Source organism: Mastomys coucha, unplaced genomic scaffold (assembly GCF_008632895.1).
Source record: "Mastomys coucha isolate ucsf_1 unplaced genomic scaffold, UCSF_Mcou_1 pScaffold14, whole genome shotgun sequence".
Classification (NCBI taxonomy): Eukaryota; Metazoa; Chordata; class Mammalia; order Rodentia; family Muridae; genus Mastomys; species Mastomys coucha.
The window spans coordinates 52,944,367-52,962,443 of NW_022196896.1; positions in this window are offsets into that span (position 1 = coordinate 52,944,367).

An 18,077-nucleotide genomic window follows, 5' to 3' on the forward strand; every position below is an offset into this window, starting at 1 on the left:
TAAACTACAGAGTGCTTTGTACAGTACAGTATGAAAAGGTTCAAGCAGTTACTTCTGGATTACACCTCAGATTATTTGGGTTTTCCAAGTGACAAAGCACTTGCTGGGATCAGAAGCTGTCAGACAGGAGACACCCCTCCCACCACCACACTTGTGAATCACTCCTGTAGAGTGTAATTACACAGTATCGAGTGACAGCAGTGACATGACTTCATGACTTACTCTCCTCTTCATGTGTCTAGAGCTTGCCGTGGAGTTCTGTAATGTGGTATTTATGCTAATTACCTCCAGCTTTTCCATAGCAAACACACTAGAGAGACTATTTCATACGTCTTATGATTCAAGCCTTATCGCTAGGCCTGATCTTCTAGTCAGTTCCAGCTACGGATCTGTGGTTCAAGTCAGACTGCTTTTCATAGGTAGCATGAGGAACCGCCTTCTATAGCTCAAACAGACCTCTGCCCACTTCCCTTTTCCCTTGGTACAGAGACCTGTCTTTCACCTCTAGGTCTGGCAGCGTCTTCTTGGGATGGACTTGCCAAGCCTAGAACCCCCAGTTGTATTGGATGCTTTACCGTGTCTCCTCTATTTCATTTCCATAGGCTGATTGTGTTTCCAAGTACTTCTCTAGTTCAAAATGAGTTTCAACTTCAAGGAAAAGTCAGACGTGGACAAAAAGGAGCATTACTTCTAGTGAGACTAGAAAAAGGGATCAAAACATACTATGAATGGAAATAAGGGAGGGCTGTCAACTTTAGATTATTTGATACAAGATAGCATTTTCGAACATTATCTAAAATAGTCATGCAACAAATTTAAAGTTATTTAAACACTAATTTACTATGAATTAAAACCTGCAAAAAAGAAAACATTTTTACCCGGATCAAATAAAACTATTGTCATTTGTACATGCTTCACTTTTCATGTTTGTTTAACATCAAAATTCAGTGTCCTTGCCTTTTTCAGTTGTAGAAGTTTTAAAAGTTGTATACTTCTTTTCAGTTACCTCATGAATTCATTACTTAATTTAAAAAGTTGAAATATTTTTCTAAAACCTGTGACCTTTTAAAATGTTCACAGCTTTCCAATTTATAAACTGAATAGGCTACTTCATAGGTGTGTTGGAAAACTTATTTTCATAAAGACCTGTTTTAAAAAAGAAAAGGCCCATGCTTTTGAATATTTCTTTCCCTAAGTAGATTGAGTTTCTAGGACAATATTTATGATTGATTGCAGTCCCTTAAAAATGCATACAACTCTAAACTCAAATGTCCATATAGAATGCAAAATTAAACATTTAAAATTCTTTTCTATAGAAAAGTTCCTTACAGTTCTAGGTTTTACATGGGAGCCACCATTAAAAACACAGTAGCCAGAAAAGCCACAACAATAAAATTACACCTTTATACTCCAGCTATCATTAGGCTTAATTTTCTTTATTGCCAACTACAAGTTTGTTTATCCTTATGTTTTTTTAAGTTTTGAAATGTATCATATTACATTTGCTGAATTTATTATCTAGGGTGCAGAGAAAGAAAAACATACAGTATCATGAAAAACAGGATTTAGTTTTTAAAACTTTCCAGCCAAATCCTAAACAGCCCCAGCCCTGCTTAGCCTACAGGTTGGTCAATTTCAGGGTGGCATGGCTGTTGACTAAAATTCAGTTACATCTTAAAAGGCTATTTAAATTACTTTTCTAATTTATTCAGTTAAAAAATGCAGTTTGAACTAATCTGGGTCAGGAGCAAATTGTCAGCTTCTGGGTGATTCTATTTGTAGAAACATCTTGAAAAAGAAATTTGCAACATGTTTGCTTTTGCAGGTTAAGGGAAAATATTCTTGGTGATAGGCTTTCATTTTTTTGTATCATTACCAGAGAATATAAGACTCCTTAGCAACTATAGGCACATGAGTCCGTGCGTGCATGTGAATGTGAGTGCGAGTGTGTGCACGTCCTATAGCATGCACCTTTAATCACTGCACTTGAGAGTCAGAAGCAGGCACATCTTTGTGAGGTTAGGGCTTGCCTGGTCTATATAGTAGGTTCCAGACCAACCAGATCTACATAAATGCCCTGTATTTAAAGAGAGGGGGGGGGGATAGAATTTACCGTAATGAATTTGCTGTCCATTTAAAAGTATTTTCCACTCATAGCTATGTTGTTTTTATATGATTCTATAAACACTATTGTTGATAGATAGGACACTTTACAGGTGTTATGTAACCATCTCTCTCCAGGTTACTTTTACTGAGTAAGTCCTGGAACTCCAATGTGCCTTGGTGACTACAGTTAATAATAATTACCGGGCAGTGGTGGCTCACCCGCCAGCACTTGGGGGGCAAAGGCAGGCAGATTTCTGAGTTCGAGGCCAGCCTGGTCTACAGAGTGAGTTCCAGGACAGCCAGGACTATATAGAGAAATCCTGTCTCAAAAACCCAAAATAAATAAATACATACATACATAAATACATAAATATAATTAATATGCTATAATAATTAATATACTAGAACCTTTCTGAAATTAAATCTTCAATATTTTCATCACACAGAAAATATTTTTATTTTTTTCTTTATTGGATATTTTCTTTATTTACATTTCAAATGTTATCCCCTTTCCAGGTCTCCCCTCCAGAAACCCCCTATTCCATCCACCCTCCCCTGACTCTGTGAGAGTGCTCTCCCACCCACCTATTCCGGTCTTTCTGACCTGGCATTCCCCTACACTGGGGCATCAAACACTCTCAGGCCCAAGGGCCTCTCCTCTCCTGTCCAACAAGCCATGGCAGGAGCCATGGGTCCCTCCATGTGTACTCTTTGGTTGGTGGTCCAGTCCCCGGGTGCTCAGGGGGGTCTTGTCAGTTGACACTGTTGCTCCCTCCATGAGGCTGCACCCCCACCCCCCAGCTCCTACAATCCCTTCCCTAACTCCTCCATCAGGGACCCCGTGCTTAGTCCAATGGTTGGCTATGAGCATCCACCTCTGTATTTGTCAGGCTCTGGGAGAGCCTTTCAGGAGACAGCCATATCAGGTTCCTGTCAGCAAGTACTTCCTGGCATCCACAATAGCATCCTGGTTTGGTGACTGTATATGGGATGGATCCCCAGGTGGGGCAGTCTCTGGATGGCCTTTCCTTCAGTCTCTGCTCCACACTTTGTCTCCATATGTTGTTCCCCCTTCTAAGAAGCACTGAAACATCCACACTTTGGTCTTCCTTCTTTTTGAGCTTCATGTGATCTGTGAATTGTATCTTGGGTATTCCAAACTTACATACAAAATATTCTATGCGAAATGCTGGATATGTTGACTAACATAGCTGTAGTTGTTTTACTATATGGTAAAATATCACATTATATACTCTGAATGTGTATATGACTTTTGTATGCCAATTATACCCAGATAAAACTCCTTGCTTTTTTTTTTGGCTTTTATTCTCCTCCTCCCAACTCTTTCTGTGCCCTCTCCCATCTTTTCCTTGTATTTACTATGAGTATCAGATTTATATCAACTCTGTTAAATAAATTTGGAAGGTTTTTTTTTTGTTATATTACATAGTAAGTATATAAGATAATTTACTGCTTTACCAATATAGCTGTAATCATCTTTTATTTTCCTGGGTTGTCATAATTGTTCTTCTTAGGTCTTCTTATATTTGTTACTTCAGACATAGAGCATAGGTTTATAAAGAGAATAGTCAATTAGGGATTATGGCAAAAAGTTCTACATAGATAATAATCTGAATTAATTAATGCATGTATATATCTGCACATGTGTGTCTGTATCTATGTATCTGCACATTGAGAGCCCTCCAACCATCTGTGTCCAATCTGAAAACATTATTTTTCCTCACCATGACTTTTAACAACATCACTCACTACCCTGCCACTGAATCTTGATATTGCTTAGATTATACATTTTATCGTGTTTTGATGGTATTCTATATTTCTCATTGTTGGGGCTGGAGAGATGGCTCAGCGGTTAAGAGCACTGACTGCTCTTCCAGAGGTCCTGAGTTCAAATCCTAGCAACCACATGGTGGCTCACAACCATCCATAATGAGATCTGACACACCCTCTTCTGGAGTGTCTGAAAACAGCTACAGTGTACTCACATAAATAAATAAATAAATAAATAAATAAATATTTCTCATTGTTGTTCAATGTTGCTTTTGAAAATTTTGCATCATTTTGTTTCAAGAATGGTAAATAACTGTGCCAAATAGTTGTTGATGTCCGTATGTTTTTTTTTCTGTATGTATAAACCAAACTGGCCATAAGTTTGCTGTGTGGGGTACGTGCTAGTGATGCTAATTTTCTTTACAAAAATGCTATAGGGGGATGGAGAGATAACTCAGGGGTTATGAGCATTTGATGCTCTTCGGGAGGATATGAGTTCAATCCCCAGTTACCCATATGAGTTTCCAGCACCACAGCCATCCATAACATCAGGGATCTGATGCCCTCTTCTGACCTCTGAAGGCACTAGGCATGTACTTGATACACATACAAATATGCAGACAAAAAGAATTACTGCATCTCCAACATAATATACCAGTAGTTTTATTTCTTCATGGCAAATGCAACACAATAATTCTTCAGAACAAATGACTCCCATCTAAGTTTTGGCTCAGCCCTGGGAAAAATTACAGTCTAAAAGCTGGGCTATAAAATGAAATATTGGCAACATTATAGAAATTTTGTGAGCATCATCATACAGAGAACATAACAGTTGTCTTTGGCTTAACATTTATCTTGCTAAAAAGAATTCAATAGAAAATTATCTATCATTTGATTTTTAGAAGAACCTTTTTTCCTAAAATAAATTTCCTTATGTCTTGACCTATAGGATATTCAGTTGTGTTTGTGTTTTCATAATTTAGCTGGATCCTTACCTCTCAAGCAGATGAGGATCTGTTATGATTACTTCTGTATAACAGGGAAGATACAGAACCTGCTGTTCCTCCCTAACCCCACCCCCAGCCCATCCTCCACGCTGCTTCCAAGTTCTTCTCAGTATGAGTGTTTGGTGGGAGAAGGGTGATGGAAAGTCTGCCACTCAGCATGCTTGCACAACCAGCTGCTAGAAAGAAAACGAGCCAGTGAGTCAAGCCTTTTAGACAGAGCGGCACATGGTCACGGCGCTCACGTCGCGGTACTCACGACTTGTCTACCAGGAGCGAAGGAACAGCTCATTTTTCAGTCCTGTTTCATTACAACCTGTCACTTTGGCTTTCTCACTTCTAGACTCTCAAAGTCAGGAGGCGGCTTTGTGCCTGTCAAGCCTTCACAGCTTCGGAAAGCCAACACGACCTTTTATAACAACCGGAGCAATGAGGTACAAAGGAGAAACATACACACAATGGTGCTGTAGCAAACAATGTATCTTTCTGTGTGGGAAGCACTCAGCCTTTGAAGTGTTGGAAAGCTGAAGACAGATTTTTCAGGATGCTCAGCCTGTAGCTGCAGCACCCAAGGCAGATTGCTGGTTGCTAAAATATGAACATAAAAACACCTGACTCACCAAATTATTTCCTAGAATAGTTAGCTGGGTGGAGGCTCAGCAAGTTAATAACTAAACCCAACCCTCACGTCTGTTGGCCAAGGGCATATTTAAGCTTAATGATGCCGTATCCACCCAAAGATAAACGAGCCTTTGATATCCTACTCTGGCAACTGGGAAGAGGAAAATGACTCATTAGTCACCTGGAACACAGAATAAGTGGCCTGCACTGGAGATATTTTGAAAGGTGAGTTGAGGAGCTAAACCAGTCTTCCAGAGACATCTCTAAGTAAAGCCTGAGGCAGATGATGATTCAAGAGATGAGACTGTCAAAAATTGTGCAAGAGAATCATGAGAGTGAGCCAGTTAACCTTTCCATTATGAATATGCAAACAGTGGTATGCTTGCTCGGAAAGAGAAAAACTAGCTAAACATGTTCACAGCCCTCTCTAAGATTTTCTGTGTGAATGCTCTCATGTTAAATCACTTCAAGTAGGTGGAGTGCCTGCCTCAGTGTCTGGCAATACATATTTCTCCCTTTGCCTATTGTCTTATTTGCTCTGGAGTACTCTAAGATGGTATTTTGATAGAATCTCACACAAGTTTATAGTTCTGAGGGGTCAGTGTGTCACATCTAAGTCTCTGTGTTGGTTTTTGCTATTAATAATTAACAAGCATGACAGCAAGTTTCGCCATCTGTATCAAATTTCTGCCATATGGTTCAGAATTATTTGGGGGCAGGGAGCACTTTGACACTCTCTCACTTTAACAGAGCCACTATAATATTGCTAACACAAAAGCTACCTGTATATAGCTAGAATACAACTTTTTAAAAGATATTACTGGTAATTGTATAATATATACTTTTAAATGTTAAACTGACAGTGTTGACATTTTAAATTTGGAGCAGAAGTTGGGTGTGGTGGCATATGCCTGTAATCTCACCCAGCACTCAAAGTAGGAGGATCAGAAATTCAAAGACACCATTGGGTCAATGGAGTTTGAGGCTAGTGTGGGATACGTGACACTGTATCTCAGAAAAAAAATGGAGAGAATCTTTCTGGTCCTATTACTGAGAAAATAAATGACACATTGATATTAATAAACCGGAAAAATTTCCAGCTCTTCCATAATAAATTGTTCCCGAATACAGAGGAAGAGGAATAATCTACAAGTATTATTAAAAGTAATTCTTTTCAGAATCAGGGTAGCATATACTCTAATGCTATATATATATATATATATATATATATATATGTATGTATATATATATATATACATATATATATATATATATATATATAAAATGAATGAACTGTCTTGCATATGTGGGTGTCTCAATTCCACCTAGTCACTTAGTTCCTGTTTACTCAGGCTCTGCATGGGATAGGTTACAGTCTTACACTTTTGAGACTGTAGTTTCTGCCCTGCCCCTCTCCTCCTAGGTGGAGTTGAGACAAACACCCTTTTGGGCAAGTTTGTCACAACAGCTATAACCCAGTCATGGGTCCAGTTCAGTTACAGACAGGATGTAACTTGTAAGGAGAGGTCTGTTGTATTCGAGAGATTGGCTGCCAACTGAGCGGCATGTCTGCCTCTTTCCTTGGCATCCGTGTGCATGCCTGCAGAAGCAGGCCAGTGTAATACAGGACCTCCAGAAGCTGTGGCTGATACCAGCATCTCTGTAAGAAAGAGATGCTGGTACCCTGTAAGGGACAGGGTGTAAGATAATTGAAAGGATGCTCCCAAAAGACAGGAGAAGGATAGTCAAAAGAACTCAAAGACTTGGAAGCTGTATTTTCTTTTGCAGAGACAGTGTGCTTGCATGCAGGTGTGTGAATGCCCACACAGGAAGGAGCGGCATTGTTAAATAAGCCAAGTACAGCCTGTCATTCTGTGAAAGACAGCAACCAAAAGCAAAACAAACCGAACCAAAACAAAACCATGCTAAATAACTCAATAACAGGAAACGGCACAATAGGAACTAGAGAATTATGATGTGGAAAAAAAAAATCTAAGAACCTTGAACAAAAGCATCTGAAAATTGATGAAAATCATGTGTAATTCTAATTGAGAATAAATACAAAGGAAGTTTTAGCCACTAAGAAAATAGAAGAATCAACCACTTGCTAGATTTTTAAAAATGTCTATAGATTTTTAGTATTTTCATCTTTAACTATATAATCTTTATATTGCAACTTTTAATTTTTTAAGTTTTTTTTTTTTTTGCTTTTGTTTGTTTTTTGTTGTTGGTTTGTTCTGCTTTTTGTTGTTGTTTTATTTTGTTTGAGACATGGTCTCTCTAGGTAACATTGGCTGTCCTGGAATTCACTATGTAGCCCAGGTTGGCTTCAGAGAAACCCACCCACCTCTGCCTCCGGAGTGTATCACCACGCGACTATATTGAAACTTTCTTAAAGTCAAATAATAGCAGCAAGGTTTCAGAGAATCAAACCTGACAACAGGTTTCAGAGAATCTAAAGTGTTACTAGTTAAAAAAAAAAATCTAAAGAGCACAAGTGAGCAGTGCTGCAGGATAAAGGATATATGTACCATGTTTTACTTTAGTCAAATCAGAAAAGGGGCTTATCGCTATTGTGAGGTAGAGGTGCCATGCACATGATGAGGTATCAGAGAGCTAGTGACTTATTTTGATATACTATTTAGTAAGAACACTTCTGAAAACCATTTGTACCTGCATCTAACCTAGGTAAAGGGCAGAGAAGAGGTTATGAAAGTGGTGATAATTTATCACACAAGGTGAGCCCTGGTGTTACAAATAAGTTTCTTTGCCTCAGAGTCTAATTTATCATAATGATTTTATAATATAAAATTATATAATATAAAATAAATAATGTGAAAAATGCATGGACTGCTTTTTTCCTTTCTTCTCCTTTCCTTCCCTTTCTTTTTCTTTTCTTTTCTTTTCTTCTCTTTTCTTTTTTCTTTTGCTTTAGATACAAAACAGCTCTGTGGTCTTATGAACTCACTCTCTTTTTCTGCCTGTCTTTCCTTCATTCTTTTTAGCTGTGGAAGAAAGGCATTTACTGGGTGGTGGGGGCAAGGGGGATGAAGAAACACATGCAGCAGACACACAGAGAGACTCTGCAAAGCAGAGGTGGTGCTCAGGAAGCCAAAACTCCTCTAAGTTCTCCTTCTTAAGAGCTGGGTATCTTAAAGCTGCTGAGGAGTTTTCCTCCTTTACTTTAGGGTTGGTCTGTTAGAAGACAGACAGGTGGGTTGATTGTCCCACAAATGTTGTGTGACAAGTCCGGAGCAGGCCTTCAGCTTGGTAAGGGGCTGCTGGTGGGAAACAAAAGCCTCTAAGGCCTTTGTTTCAAGCTGCCAGGCTTTTGTCTCAGGTCAGGAAGTTGAGGAAGAAGCTGGCCTTCCTGGAAATGTGCCACTTTTATTACCTAGCCATGGCCCCTCTCCCTTTCTGCCGAGCAGAGGTGTGAGCTTATTAAAAAGGCAGCAGTAGAGAAATGGAGGGCCTGGTCTGAGCCTGGGCAGCACCAAGTCTATTCATAGTTTGGAGCATTGAATCACCCACATATGTGGATGGCCAAAATACCTGCTTACAAGGGAACCTGTCCCTTATAGGGGTGGAAATGGAAAGTTTTGTATAATAACTTCCTTAGTTCACTAGGGAAGCTGGGAAGTGTAGTCTTTCAGCAAGAAACTATTAGGGACTCTGTCTAACTCTTAGTCTATCATTCCTCCCCTCTCAGAGGTCACCCTAAACTGCTGTTAGGGGATGTGGGGCTGATGACCGCTTTTAGCTGCTTTGAGCTGACAGAGAGCCTGCAGTCAGAGAGTCTCCTAAGAGGCCAAGATGAAACTTAACCGGTCGTGAAGATCCAGAGCATAAAACAGCCATTTGGTGATGGTCTGTATCTTTGGAGCTTGTTATAGAGTGGGGTAGCATCTCTAACACACAGAAAGTGAGGTGGCCACCAGTCCTATGATTCCTACTGGGAGGGTAGTTAGAAAACAGGTGGAGTAGTTTTGCTCCTCTGAGAAGAGAGTGGGCAATGTTGGCATTTCTTCCAGGCTCCGCCCCACAGTTACCTGGCAACAGCCAGGTGTGTCTGACTCACTATAAAAGGAGCTGCTTGCTCCATCCTCACTCTCTTGCTCTTCTTACTCTCTTCGCCCTCCCATTCCCCTCCCCCTCTCTTTCCACGTGTTCATGGCTAACCCCCCCCGCCCCCCCACCTGTCTGTCTCCACTATCTCAACTCCCCTCCCCATGCCCTAAAAAAACTCTATTCTAGACAATACCATCATGTGGCTGGTACCTCCAGGGGAAGAAGGGGTGCCTCAGCATGGGCCCACAGAGGTTCCCCCTTCCTCCCCTCCTCCACACCATACCTTGCCTCCACCAAACATATCCCTGGCTTCTTTTTCTTTTTCTTTTGTATAAAACACAACAGGGAAGAGAAGAAAAAAAATCCTCTGCAGGTTTTGTGCTAGGCATCAAGGAGATGGAACCGAAGGGTTCAAAATTAAAACCAAGCTGAACATAAAATAAAATAAAATATCCTGGGAGCCTAGTGTTGCCCCTTCGTCTAATTAAAAAAAAAAAAAAAGAGAGAGATGTAATGATAACCAGAGGAGTAGGACTAGGAAATTCAATGGGTGTTGTCATAATTGGTTTATGTCATGTGGTTACATTAACCAAGATGGAGGTAAGGTCACATGGCTGCTTCCATGCTGATGAGGTCATCAGCCAAGATAACAGCAAGCCACACGGTTCCTTTTTCTCTGACCAAGTGAACCCACCTCCCATCAGGCATAAGTCCCCATGGGATCCACACATCTAGTCTCACAGACTAAGTGTAGATCTTTACGCCTTTTGTGAAAACAACACTTAAAAGAGGAAGCAGCTTCATGGCCTTAGCAGAGAGGCCCTGCACTGGTGGTTTTTTGTGTCAGTTTGACACAAGCTCGCATCATCACTGAGCACAGAGAAAGGAACTCCAGTTGAGGAAATGCCTCAGGGAACTCCGGCTGTAAGGCATTTTCTAAATTAGTGATCAGTGTGGGAGGGCCTAGCCAGTCGTGAATGGGGCCATCCCTGGGCTGGTGGTCCTGGGTTCTATAAGAAAGCAGGCTGAGCAAGCCATGGGGAACAACCCAGTAAGCAGCACCCCTCCTTGGCTTCGTCATCAGCTCCTGCCTCCAGGTTCCAGCCCTCCTTAAGTTCCTGTCCTGACTTCCTCCAGTGATGGACGATATGATCTGGAAGTGTAAGCCAGATAAACCCTTTCCTCCCCAACTTGCTTGTTGGTCATGGTGTTTCATCAAAGTGAGAGAAACCCTGACTAAGACAGACCCCACTTAACAAAATAAAGAAACAGAGTAATTTTGTCATCTCATCTCAGAGTAGCTATGATTTTTTTTTTGAGGTCTTTTAGATAGCTTTTAGAGAGGGAGAGAGAAGAAATGTAATCACTGTCCAATTTTCACTTAAAACAGGTGTTGGCTTTTCTCTAAGCGTTGTAGAAGAGACAGGATAAGAGATACAGGTGCTTTGGGAAATCCAAAGATGCAGGCACTCTCTCCTCAGGGTAGAGAGTAATTTTCTAAATTCTCCTGAAATGTTGCTCTTTTAGGCACCCTGGTCAGGTTTCAACCTGACCAGATTGAGGTAACATAACTGGGCCTTAGCTTAACAGTACAGTTTTAGTGTAGTACCTATCTACAGATCTCTAGTCACCATACATCTTCATTGGCTTCTTAGTGTACACAGACATCAGAGTTAGGAGCTCTGAGTGGAACTTCCTTGATAAATAAAATAAAATAATCAGCCCCATTCCAGAACGAGGGAAAGGTGTCAGCAGTTTAGCATAGGCACTTTGCTGTCCTGATTTCTCACCTTGATGAGTCCTCAAAAGAAATCCCCAGATGAGGTCCCCCAAAATTACCATCTGCACAAGAAATTTGAAGACAAACTCCCAAAGTGACACAATCCAGGAGTCTAGAACACTTATGGATCTACTTTTTACTGCCATACCAGGAGAGAAGTCTAGAGGGCCGGGAGAATGAATAGAAATACGTAGCAGGGGGTGGGTGGGGTAATCACTAGAAAGTCCCAGATGCCAGGGATGTGAGAGGCTTCCAGGACCCAATGGAGATGACATTAACCAAAATACCCATCAGCGGAGAGATAGAAACTGAAGAGACCACCTCCAGTAGATAGACATGGCTCCCAGTTGAGGGATGGTGTCATCCACCCATCTCAAAAATTTTAACCTAGAATTGTTCCTGTCTAAAGGAAATGCAGGGACAAAAAATGGGGCAGAAACTAAAGGAAAGGCCATCCAGAGACTGCCCGACCTTGGGATTTGTCCCATCTGCAGATACCAAACCCCGACACTATTGCTGATGCCAAGAAGTGCTTGCAAATAGGAGCCTGGAATGGCTGTCCTCTGAGAGGCTCTGCCAGCACCTGACCAATACAGATGCAGATACTCACAGTCAACAATCAGACTGAGCCCATGGACCCCAGTGTAAGAGTTAGGGGAAGGACTGAAGGGGCTAAAGGGGACTGCAATTCCATAGGAAGAACAACAATATCAATTAACCAGATCCCTCAGAACTTCAGGGACTAAATCACCAACCAGAGTATACATGGAGGGATCCATGACTCTAGAGACATATGTAGGAGAGGATGGCCTTATCTGGCATCAGTGGGAGGAGAGGCCCTTGGTCCTGTGGAGGTTTGATGCCCCAGCATAGGGGAATGGTAGAGTGGTGAAGCAGAAGTGGGTGAGTAGGTAAAGGAGTACACTCATAGAGGCAAAGAGGAGGAGGGAGAGGGGGATGGGATGAAGGATTGGTGGAGGGGAAACTGGGAAGGGGGATATCATTTGAAATGTAAATGAATAAAATGATTCATTAAAAAAAGAAAAAATTCACTTACTGTTCTGTTGATTTTTTTTTCCTGAAGAGGATTTTCAAAGGAAGAAGCATGTAACAAGATTTTAAGATGTTCTGCTGAAAACAAAACCTTTACCTATTTACTAGCTTTGTCTGGTAGAGGCCTGGTGATCACCATTTGCTCCTACCAGCCTTCCTTCCATGGTTAGGGAGAGGGAGTCCCATAGCAGCATTCTACAGACCTCCTATTAAGGATTTGTTTATTCTGAAGAATTTATCTCCAAAATTTTATCTATTCCACCTTAGAATTTTAATATTAATTCATATCATTTTCTTTTTCTTCATCCCTACTTACTCTGATGCTCCAACTTCATTGTCTTGTTCCCCCCACCCCACCCCACCCCCGTTCATTAACCATTTATTGAAACTTTTAGTATGTTAGGCCTTATACTGTGCAAGCATTTTACAACTGAGTGACAAGCCCCTCTGTCTTCTAGGGAGGTTTACTCTTAACCCTATGATATTTGATGAATAGCCGTTCAAGTATCTAATAAACTCTCTCTTTTTAAATACTCCCTAAAGAGATTACTTGTTTATATGTAAAGCAGTTTACAGTCAAGTGTTTATTGTCAGAGTTTATTGAAAAGAATTGTTCCTTAGTATAAAGTTGCCCTGGGAAGCCTTACAATGTCCTTTATGTCAGTAGTGGCATGTGTAAGAGTTTTAGGTCACAGGCTTCTATACTAAGTGTGAAGGCTCGGGTGGCACACTGACTTTTCGTGGATCCAGCCTGGTACTTTATATAGCTTGTTATGTAACTGGTTATCTAATCTTTTAGAATAGCCAAAAGAAAGGTTGTTAAAACAATGATCTTTCAACCTTGCTTTCTTTTTCCAAAAACAAACTTACAGGTTAATCAGCATATCCAAAGTTTCCGTCTCATTAATTGTTTTTAAATTCTAGGAAATGTGATTTAGTACCTGCCAATTGAGACTTTATTTTAGGATTAAATTCTTTCTTTCCCACTTTCTGATACTCATCTATTTAAGCATACTTTTTTTGAGATTGTCCTACATGACATATTTTGCTCTCCTCCCTCCAAATTTCCCCCCTTTCTAACTCTCTTTAAAATGTATAACCTCGTCTTTAACCATTGTTACATATATATGTAACATATATGTACATGCTGTGTCCATTTAGTGGTTCCCCTGTATGTTAGGCCTGTTTGGGTTTGGATAATTTGTAGGGAGCTCATCCCTAGCAGAGACTGATTGTGCTTCTCTTGGGAGCCAGTAATTGCCTGCAGCTCTTTATCTATGACAGTGGTTTGGTTCTCAACCTGTGGGTCTTGACCCCTTTAGGGGTTACCTAAGACCATTGGAAAAGACAGCTATTTACATTAGGATTCATAACAATAGCAAGATTACAGTTATGAAGTAGCAACGGGGTCACCACAAGCTAAGGAACTGTATGAAAGGGTCACATCATTAGGAAGGTTGAGAAACTGATCTAGGAGTAAGGTCTTGTGAGATTTCTACCACTCAGTGGCATGTCCTCCGGGGTTGTGTGGGTTTTATTTATTAAGTTGTTGTTTGTTTTATTTTGTTTTGAGATAATCTATTGCATTTGTGGAGACTGTTATCACCCCAAGTGGCATAACTTCATTTAATATATATTACATAGTCTAAATAAACAGAAGATAAGTTCCCCTATGCACTTTTGAACATCCTTCTCGTTTTTTTATCCCTCCTTCTTCTCCTTTCCAGGTATGTCCCTCCCACTCATTGTCCCCTTCCTAGCTTCCTATCCTATTATCCCCTCTTTAGAGTGCCACTTCCCCTTCCTGGTCACAGCTTATTTTCCCGGCTTTTGCAGTGACTCCGGCACAGTTAAGATCTACACCTATGATCTACCATCAAAAAAGAACATGCAGCATTTGCCTTTCCAGGACCTGGGATAGTCAAAGCAGTGGTCTGACTAAGCAATTTACATTTGTTATATGTCACAGCTCTTGAACATTTCTCCAAAGGAAAGAAAGTTAGCATATAAAAAAAGGTGTCTGCATGTCCATATTGATGTGGCGTTATTCATAGCAGCTGAGGTATCCAATCAGGTGTCCCCAGTGAATAAATGGGTAAAGAAAATTTAACATATACACAATACAGTTTCAGTCTTCCACAAAAGGAGAACGGTGCTGTACCATGGCAAACCTGCAAGAGAAAGTGTAGTCTTCTTAAGGAGAAAGGGGATCGCTAGTTTTGGTTATGTTCATGTTCTTAAGCTATGAGGTGAATTAGTAGGTGTATGATTATGATGTTGCTGCTGATATATGCATGTGGTATGTGTGTGCGTATTTGTGTGTATATGTGCATGTATGTACATGTGTTGAAGCCATAGTACAACCTTGGGTACCATTCTCAGGAATGCCATCCACCTGTTCTGAGACATGTGATCCCAAAGGCTTGTAGCTCACCCCTCAGGGTAGACCAGCAGGCCAATGAGTCCAAGGGAGTCTCCTGAGTTCAGCCTCTGCAGTGCTAGAATTACAAGCATTTTACAGGGCCTCTAGGGATTGATTGAATCAGGGGTTTGGCTTGCAAATGCTCGGCTGAATAAGCCAACCCTTCCATCTGTTTGCTATTATTGTTGTTGTTGTTATAAAATATCTATAAATTATACTCTCACTAAAGTAAATCCAATTATTCAATTTACACAGGGCTCATTCTGTCAGAAATCAGTCACAGGAAGGGAGAAATATTAGAGAATTCAGTTGTATAAAGCACTTGTCTCCAACTCTGATACCGATTAGAAAACCTTTAAGAACATGGTGGCACACACCTTTAATCACAGCACTCAGGAGGCAGAGGCAGGCTGATCTCTGAGTTTGATACTAGCCTGGTCTACAAAGCAGGTCAGGACAGCCAAGGATACATGGAGAAATCCTGTCTTGAAAAACTCAAACAACAACAACAACAACAACAACAAACCAGACAACAAAACCAAACAAGCTTTGGGGATGGAGAAGTAGCTCAGTGGTTAAATAAGCACTTACGGTCTTTCAGAGGATCCATGTTTAGTTTCCAGCACCCACATGGCAGCTATCTATAACTCCAGTTCCAGGGGACATGACACCTTCACACAGATATACATGCAGCCAAAACACCAGGGCATAGAAATTTTTTCTAAAAAAAGGAGTATTTTTTTTTTTTTAGAGAATATGATAGACATTAAAAAATAAATAAAAAAACCTTTAGGTTCATGATTGTTCTATAACTTTGGTAGTGTTACACACACATACCCATCATTCAGGAATTTCCCTTAGTGTCCAAGGATCACTAGTCAGTTCCAATAATGGATAGTAAATCATGGTTGTTTTCATTTTTAATACTTTGGTTAACATTTTAACTTGGACTCCGGATCAAACACACATACTGAGAGACTGAGCGATATCCTCCCAGGGACAAGATGACAGCCTTTACCCCTGTGGGGGGAAAAGAAAAATCAGAAAAATCACGTCTCTTTTCTTTCAGGAAGTATATTACTGCTCTATTTGTGGTCAGGAAACCATAGAAACAGTATCTGAAAGCATTGCTGGAACAGGAAAACTTAACTATTTTGGGACTGATGACTTCAACTCCAACCAGAGCTGAACCGTCAGTCATCTGGGGCTAGGGTGATGATAGATTTACTGTTGAATGGATTCCTGGCAACTTGTGATGAAATGACTCCCAATTAGACTTCACAACAGCCTCGGGGTGTGAGTCCTCTGGGCTAGGACAAGGGTAAACATTGACTCGGACCCGATGCACAGCTGCATTCTATTAGTCTACTAGTCCCTGTGGAGAGACCATGCTCACGTCTAAATTAGGAATGCCTAACAGTCATATCTTTGGGTTTAATGTACTAAATTTATCTTTGAAAGACAACTGGAAGATTTATTTTCTTTAAATGACGCATCTGTGTATATACCTGTGTATGGATATGTGCCCACGATTCCTGTGTCCAGAAGCACCAGGTTCCCTGGAAATGGAGTCACAGACAGTTGTGAGCTCTCTAATGTGGGTATTCAAGGATGCAATCCACATTCAGATCACGTGGAAGAACAGTATGTGCCCATAACCACTGGGCCAGCTCTAGAATCCCTTAGTTCATATAAAGATCTTTATTATGAAATAGAGTGTGTATCTTGAAATCTGAAAAGGTGGGTAAACCTTTTCAAAGGAAACGTAACCTTTACCCAGATCCAGGGGCACAATGTGCCCAGCATCCTAGTGGGGACAGCTTGCTCTTCATGACAGCCCCTTCTTTACCTCACAGAGGGAACCACTAGCCCAGGAGTTTTGCCCATTGATTTCTAATTTTGCCCGCTATCTATGCATTCCCAACCAAAGCTGTTCACTATTTTCTCCACTTCCCCATCTCAGGTCTTTTCCTGCTCTTCTTGCTCCTCCTCTGCTCCTCTGACTTCTCTTCCTCTTTAATCCAGTACTGGGGATTGACTTTAGGGTTTTACACATGCTGGACAAACATAAAGCTACTGAACTTTTATCTTGAGTCCCATTCCTTTTTTATTGTTGTTGTTGTTTTGTTATCTTTCTTCAATGGAATCCTTTCACCACAGAATAGTATTTAACTATTAGTGCTTATAGAATATCTACCGTGTGGTAATAACGGGAAAGCACTGATCCTAAAAGTTGGCAGTAGTCAAATACAATGCTACAGTATGTAGGGTTCTTCTACTCTTTGGTATGTAATAACTGAAATTTGCATGTACCAGCAAGTTCAGGATGTAGCCTTGGTGAGTCCTGAGCTGGGGATTCGATTAGTAAGTTAGAAGGCTTGTTTTTAAAAATTATTTTAAAGCTGTGTTGGTTGTGTTGACCAGATGAGAACTCTGGATTTTTCATCTGCCATGAGTTCCTCTTGGTATTCTGCTTTAATGTTCCAGCAGTGCTTGCACAGGTGAGAAACTCAAATACAGAAAGACAAATGGACCAGGCAGTCCTCTGCTCCCCATGTACTGACATTGTCTTTCCGGTGTGTGGTGCACATAGAATACCACCATCAAGCTTCCATCTAATAGTCCCCGGATGTACTAGAGACGTGACTGCCTATCTTGTGGGAATCCTGGAGGACAGTCTAAACCATCAGGGACTGAAAGTGTGAGCAGAAAATGGAGAGACTGCACCATTTCTACCCCTGATTGTCATCATTTAGTTGTCTGGAACCGGGTAAGTTACTTACCTTCTCTGAGGCTATATTCTGTAACGTGACATAAGGGTTCTGATTGGTAATTTCAAATAGAAAGTTCAAGGAGCATCCTAAGTTCTTATTTTAAATGCAAATTCCTAAGCCTCGTTGGACCCACCAAGCCTGAGAGCTCTCATGCCTGAAAACCATGAGGCAGGTGATAACTTAAGTCCCCTTTGTGTGGAAGATTATGGGATAAAAGTAGAATTTTTAGAACTTAAACAATTTTATCACAGCTAAGTGATATCTTTGTTTCAGGGTCCTATAATCTTACTAATAAAAGTAAGTGTATAGGCATTCTAATTCAAAATTCTAAGTATACATTGGCTACCACTGCTATGAGTAGGCTGTGACACAGGTCTGAGGAACTAGTTATCAACATAGCTTGCAATTATTCGGTGTGCAGAAATAGAATTAAAAATATTGCCCCAGTGAAGTTGTAT